This window comes from Anopheles marshallii, assembly GCF_943734725.1.
Source record: "Anopheles marshallii chromosome X unlocalized genomic scaffold, idAnoMarsDA_429_01 X_unloc_187, whole genome shotgun sequence".
Taxonomy (NCBI): domain Eukaryota; kingdom Metazoa; phylum Arthropoda; class Insecta; order Diptera; family Culicidae; genus Anopheles; species Anopheles marshallii.
In genome coordinates, this window is record NW_026525765.1 from 15,001 (window position 1) to 22,500 (window position 7,500).

Here is a 7,500-nt window from a genome sequence, read left to right on the forward strand (position 1 = left end):
TCCATGGCCACCATAAGCCATTTCTATCAAGAAGGCCACGAACAGTGCTTAGCAACCACGAAAGCTTCCAAGAGTTGAAACATTGCCTATCAAGTAGGCCGTACCAGCCCATAGCAAACCAACCAAGATAATCTAACAGGCCAAGATTGGTTGGAGACTTCAAAATGTTGCTAAGTCCATGGCCACCATAAGCCATTTCTATCAAGAAGGCCATGGACAGTGCTTAGCAACCACGAAAGCTTCCAAGAGTTGAAACATTGCCTATCAAGTAGGCCGTACCAGCCCATAGCAACCCAACCAAGATACTCTAACAGGCCAAGATTGGTTGGAGAATTCAAAATTTTGCTAAGTCCATGGCCACCATAAGCCATTTCTATCAAGAAGGCCATGGACAGTGCTTAGCAACCACGAAAGCTTCCAAGAGTTGAAACATTGCCTATCAAGTAGGCCGTAGCAGCCCATAGCAACCCAACCAAGATACTCTAACAGGCCAAGATTGGTTGGAGAATTCAAAATTTGGCTAAGTCCATGGCCACCATAAGCCATTTCTATCAAGAAGGCCACGAACAGTGCTTAGCAACCACGAAAGCTTCCAAGAGTTGAAACATTGCCTATCAAGTAGGCCGTACCAGCCCATAGCAAACCAACCAAGATAATCTAACAGGCCAAGATTGGTTGGAGACTTCAAAATGTTGCTAAGTCCATGGCCACCATAAGCCATTTCTATCAAGAAGGCCATGGACAGTGCTTAGCAACCACGAAAGCTTCCAAGAGTTGAAACATTGCCTATCAAGTAGGCCGTACCAGCCCATAGCAACCCAACCAAGATACTCTAACAGGCCAAGATTGGTTGGAGACTTCAAAATTTGGCTAAGTCCATGGCCACCATAAGCCATTTCTATCAAGAAGGCCATGGACAGTGCTTAGCAACCACGAAAGCTTCCAAGAGTTGAAACATTGCCTATCAAGTAGGCCGTACCAGCCCATAGCAAACCAACCAAGATACTCTAACAGGCCAAGATTGGATCTCAAAATGTTGCTAAGTCCATGGCCACCATAAGCCATTTCTATCAAGAAGGCCACGAACAGTGCTTAGCAACCACGAAAGCTTCCAAGAGTTGAAACATTGCCTATCAAGTAGGCCGTAGCAGCCCATAGCAACCCAACCAAGATACTCTAACAGGCCAAGATTGGTTGGAGACTTCAAAATTTGGCTAAGTCCATGGCCACCATAAGCCATTTCTATCAAGAAGGCCATGGACAGTGCTTAGCAACCACGAAAGCTTCCAAGAGTTGAAACATTGCCTATCAAGTAGGCCGTACCAGCCCATAGCAAACCAACCAAGATACTCTAACAGGCCAAGATTGGATCTCAAAATGTTGCTAAGTCCATGGCCACCATAAGCCATTTCTATCAAGAAGGCCATGGACAGTGCTTAGCAACCACGAAAGCTTCCAAGAGTTGAAACATTGCCTATCAAGTAGGCCGTACCAGCCCATAGCAAACCAACCAAGATACTCTAACAGGCCAAGATTGGATCTCAAAATGTTGCTAAGTCCATGGCCACCATAAGCCATTTCTATCAAGAAGGCCATGGACAGTTCTAAACAACCACGAAAGCTTCCAAGAGTTGAAACATTGCCTATCAAGTAGGCCGTAGCAGCCCATAGCAACCCAACCAAGATACTCTAACAGGCCAAGATTGGTTGGAGAATTCAAAATTTTGCTAAGTCCATGGCCACCATAAGCCATTTCTATCAAGAAGGCCACGAACAGTGCTTAGCAACCACGAAAGCTTCCAAGAGTTGAAACATTGCCTATCAAGTAGGCCGTACCAGCCCATAGCAAACCAACCAAGATAATCTAACAGGCCAAGATTGGTTGGAGACTTCAAAATGTTGCTAAGTCCATGGCCACCATAAGCCATTTCTATCAAGAAGGCCATGGACAGTGCTTAGCAACCACGAAAGCTTCCAAGAGTTGAAACATTGCCTATCAAGTAGGCCGTAGCAGCCCATAGCAACCCAACCAAGATACTCTAACAGGCCAAGATTGGTTGGAGAATTCAAAATTTTGCTAAGTCCATGGCCACCATAAGCCATTTCTATCAAGAAGGCCATGGACAGTGCTTAGCAACCACGAAAGCTTCCAAGAGTTGAAACATTGCCTATCAAGTAGGCCGTACCAGCCCATAGCAAACCAACCAAGATACTCTAACAGGCCAAGATTGGATCTCAAAATGTTGCTAAGTCCATGGCCACCATAAGCCATTTCTATCAAGAAGGCCATGGACAGTTCTAAACAACCACGAAAGCTTCCAAGAGTTGAAACATTGCCTATCAAGTAGGCCGTACCAGCCCATAGCAAACCAACCAAGATACTCTAACAGGCCAAGATTGGATCTCAAAATGTTGCTAAGTCCATGGCCACCATAAGCCATTTCTATCAAGAAGGCCATGGACAGTTCTAAACAACCACGAAAGCTTCCAAGAGTTGAAACATTGCCTATCAAGTAGGCCGTAGCAGCCCATAGCAACCCAACCAAGATAATCTAACAGGCCAAGATTGGTTGGAGATTTCAAAATTTGGCTAAGTCCAGATTTTTCTACCCTTCGGGAAAACAACCCTAGTTCACCAAGTTGAACGCGAAAAACTGTCCATAGGATACGCACAAAACGTTTATTGAGTTGGTCACCATATGTGGAAATTATGGTGAAAATAAGCCAAGTTCCGGAGTTTTTAACTCACACGAAACCACGAAAAACTTTCATTAGGAAAACTTGGTTGGAGCACCCTACTGCAGAACACACCGACATGGACGAAAGGGTCGACTGGCCAAGAGAAAAAATTTTTGCGGGACCACTCAAAACATCATAGTTAGACCTAGCAAATGATGAAAAGTGAAACCCGCGATCGATTGGAGAAACCTTATTTTACACTGAAAAATTCCACATAAGGAAAATTTGTATGGAGCACCCTACTGCAGAGCACACCGACAGGGCCGGGAAGGAAGGCCCGGTCCAAGAAAAAATTTTTGCGGGACCACTCAAAACATCATAGTTAGACCTAGCAAATGATGAAAAGTGAAACCCGCGATCGATTGGAGAAACCTTATTTTACACTGAAAAATTCCACATAAGGAAAATTTGTATGGAGCACCCTACTGCAGAGCACACCGACAGGGCCGGGAAGGAAGGCCCGGTCCAAGAAAAAATTTTTGCGGGACCACTCAAAACATCATAGTTAGACCTAGCAAATGATGAAAAGTGAAACCCGCGATCGATTGGAGAAACCTTATTTTACACTGAAAAATTCCACATAAGGAAAATTTGTATGGAGCACCCTACTGCAGAGCACACCGACAGGGCCGGGAAGGAAGGCCCGGTCCAAGAAAAAATTTTTGCGGGACCACTCAAAACATCATAGTTAGACCTAGCAAATGATGAAAAGTGAAACCCGCGATCGATTGGAGAAACCTTATTTTACACTGAAAAATTCCACATAAGGAAAATTTGTATGGAGCACCCTACTGCAGAGCACACCGACAGGGCCGGGAAGGAAGGCCCGGTCCAAGAAAAAATTTTTGCGGGACCACTCAAAACATCATAGTTAGACCTAGCAAATGATGAAAAGTGAAACCCGCGATCGATTGGAGAAACCTTATTTTACACTGAAAAATTCCACATAAGGAAAATTTGTATGGAGCACCCTACTGCAGAGCACACCGACAGGGCCGGGAAGGAAGGCCCGGTCCAAGAAAAAATTTTTGCGGGACCACTCAAAACATCATAGTTAGACCTAGCAAATGATGAAAAGTGAAACCCGCGATCGATTGGAGAAACCTTATTTTACACTGAAAAATTCCACATAAGGAAAATTTGTATGGAGCACCCTACTGCAGAGCACACCGACAGGGCCGGGAAGGAAGGCCCGGTCCAAGAAAAAATTTTTGCGGGACCACTCAAAACATCATAGTTAGACCTAGCAAATGATGAAAAGTGAAACCCGCGATCGATTGGAGAAACCTTATTTTACACTGAAAAATTCCACATAAGGAAAATTTGTATGGAGCACCCTACTGCAGAGCACACCGACAGGGCCGGGAAGGAAGGCCCGGTCCAAGAAAAAATTTTTGCGGGACCACTCAAAACATCATAGTTAGACCTAGCAAATGATGAAAAGTGAAACCCGCGATCGATTGGAGAAACCTTATTTTACACTGAAAAATTCCACATAAGGAAAATTTGTATGGAGCACCCTACTGCAGAGCACACCGACAGGGCCGGGAAGGAAGGCCCGGTCCAAGAAAAAATTTTTGCGGGACCACTCAAAACATCATAGTTAGACCTAGCAAATGATGAAAAGTGAAACCCGCGATCGATTGGAGAAACCTTATTTTACACTGAAAAATTCCACATAAGGAAAATTTGTATGGAGCACCCTACTGCAGAGCACACCGACAGGGCCGGGAAGGAAGGCCCGGTCCAAGAAAAAATTTTTGCGGGACCACTCAAAACATCATAGTTAGACCTAGCAAATGATGAAAAGTGAAACCCGCGATCGATTGGAGAAACCTTATTTTACACTGAAAAATTCCACATAAGGAAAATTTGTATGGAGCACCCTACTGCAGAGCACACCGACAGGGCCGGGAAGGAAGGCCCGGTCCAAGAAAAAATTTTTGCGGGACCACTCAAAACATCATAGTTAGACCTAGCAAATGATGAAAAGTGAAACCCGCGATCGATTGGAGAAACCTTATTTTACACTGAAAAATTCCACATAAGGAAAATTTGTATGGAGCACCCTACTGCAGAGCACACCGACAGGGCCGGGAAGGAAGGCCCGGTCCAAGAAAAAATTTTTGCGGGACCACTCAAAACATCATAGTTAGACCTAGCAAATGATGAAAAGTGAAACCCGCGATCGATTGGAGAAACCTTATTTTACACTGAAAAATTCCACATAAGGAAAATTTGTATGGAGCACCCTACTGCAGAGCACACCGACAGGGCCGGGAAGGAAGGCCCGGTCCAAGAAAAAATTTTTGCGGGACCACTCAAAACATCATAGTTAGACCTAGCAAATGATGAAAAGTGAAACCCGCGATCGATTGGAGAAACCTTATTTTACACTGAAAAATTCCACATAAGGAAAATTTGTATGGAGCACCCTACTGCAGAGCACACCGACAGGGCCGGGAAGGAAGGCCCGGTCCAAGAAAAAATTTTTGCGGGACCACTCAAAACATCATAGTTAGACCTAGCAAATGATGAAAAGTGAAACCCGCGATCGATTGGAGAAACCTTATTTTACACTGAAAAATTCCACATAAGGAAAATTTGTATGGAGCACCCTACTGCAGAGCACACCGACAGGGCCGGGAAGGAAGGCCCGGTCCAAGAAAAAATTTTTGCGGGACCACTCAAAACATCATAGTTAGACCTAGCAAATGATGAAAAGTGAAACCCGCGATCGATTGGAGAAACCTTATTTTACACTGAAAAATTCCACATAAGGAAAATTTGTATGGAGCACCCTACTGCAGAGCACACCGACAGGGCCGGGAAGGAAGGCCCGGTCCAAGAAAAAATTTTTGCGGGACCACTCAAAACATCATAGTTAGACCTAGCAAATGATGAAAAGTGAAACCCGCGATCGATTGGAGAAACCTTATTTTACACTGAAAAATTCCACATAAGGAAAATTTGTATGGAGCACCCTACTGCAGAGCACACCGACAGGGCCGGGAAGGAAGGCCCGGTCCAAGAAAAAATTTTTGCGGGACCACTCAAAACATCATAGTTAGACCTAGCAAATGATGAAAAGTGAAACCCGCGATCGATTGGAGAAACCTTATTTTACACTGAAAAATTCCACATAAGGAAAATTTGTATGGAGCACCCTACTGCAGAGCACACCGACAGGGCCGGGAAGGAAGGCCCGGTCCAAGAAAAAATTTTTGCGGGACCACTCAAAACATCATAGTTAGACCTAGCAAATGATGAAAAGTGAAACCCGCGATCGATTGGAGAAACCTTATTTTACACTGAAAAATTCCACATAAGGAAAATTTGTATGGAGCACCCTACTGCAGAACACACCGACATGGACGAAAGGGTCGACTGGCCAAGAGAAAAAATTTTTGCGGGACCACTCAAAACATCATAGTTAGACCTAGCAAATGATGAAAAGTGAAACCCGCGATCGATTGGAGAAACCTTATTTTACACTGAAAATTCCACATAAGGAAAATTTGTATGGAGCACCCTGCTGTGGTCACCATCGGTCGAGTTGGTCGAGACGGGCAAAAAATTTTTTTTTCCATATCGTCTCAAAACATGATTTATGGACCTTGTAAATGTTGAAAAGTGAAACGAAATCACTTTTGGAGCGATGAAAATTTTGTATGGGAGGTCCCTACCCGGAACAAATTTTACTAGTAAAGTCATGATTCCGCGACGAGAAATTTGAAAATGGTCAAATATGGTTAAGATGTCATGTTCATTCCCTACTATGGGGGACCAGGTCGTCACGAAAAAATTTTTTTCTCGACCTGGTCAAATGTGGTTCTGCGACGGAGGTTAAACTAATAATGCATAATTTGGGCCAAAAACCCCCCTCTGTCAGATATTGTACCCGTTCAAGAGCAATAGCAGACCACATAAGTTGAGCTTTGAGGTATCTGAAAGTTGAATATAGAGCGAGGTTCTAAGCGAAGGGATAGCTTAACGTTGAGCATTGAACGCAAAAAAGCTTAGAGATAAGCTTAAGATACAAGGGTTGTGGTGCATGAGGCCGCTTAACGTTGAGCTTTGAACGCACATGGCTAGAACTAAGCTAAGAGATACCTATAGTGGTGCATGGAACTGCTCACAAGTTGAGCTTCGAGAAGTCCAAAGGCAAAATGTAGAGCGAGGTTCTAAGCGAAGGGATAGCTTAACGTTGAGCATTGAACGCAAAAAAGCTTAGAGATAAGCTTATTATATAACGATTGTGGTGCAGGACACAGCTTAACGTTGAGCTTTGAACGCACATGGCTAGAACTAAGCTAAGAGATACGGGTAGTGGTGCATGGAACTGCTCACAAGTTGAGCTTCGAGAAGTCCAAAGGCAAAATATAGAGAGAGGTCCTAGCAGCCTAAAAAACTTCTAGGGCCGACAGCTCACAAGTTGAGTTTCGAACGCAATTAGGCTACCCTGGTAGCCTTGATTTGAAAGCATTAAGGCAATGATATGGTAGAATGCCCGATCTTAAACCTATTGACAGAGAATGTGTACGAGTAAGCATAGATGTGGAGGAGCACATACCCTAAACAGTCCCGAAAGATGGTTAGCTAAGTGATGCATCACAAATGGACTTGGCGCACCAAGTTCACACTGAATCACACACGATCGCGTATATTAAAACCTGTTGTGTGGTGCATCACTAATAAAGTTTGGTGCGTCAAACGAACATGAGAGTTGAGCATATTGGGTATGTGTGATAACACACTTTG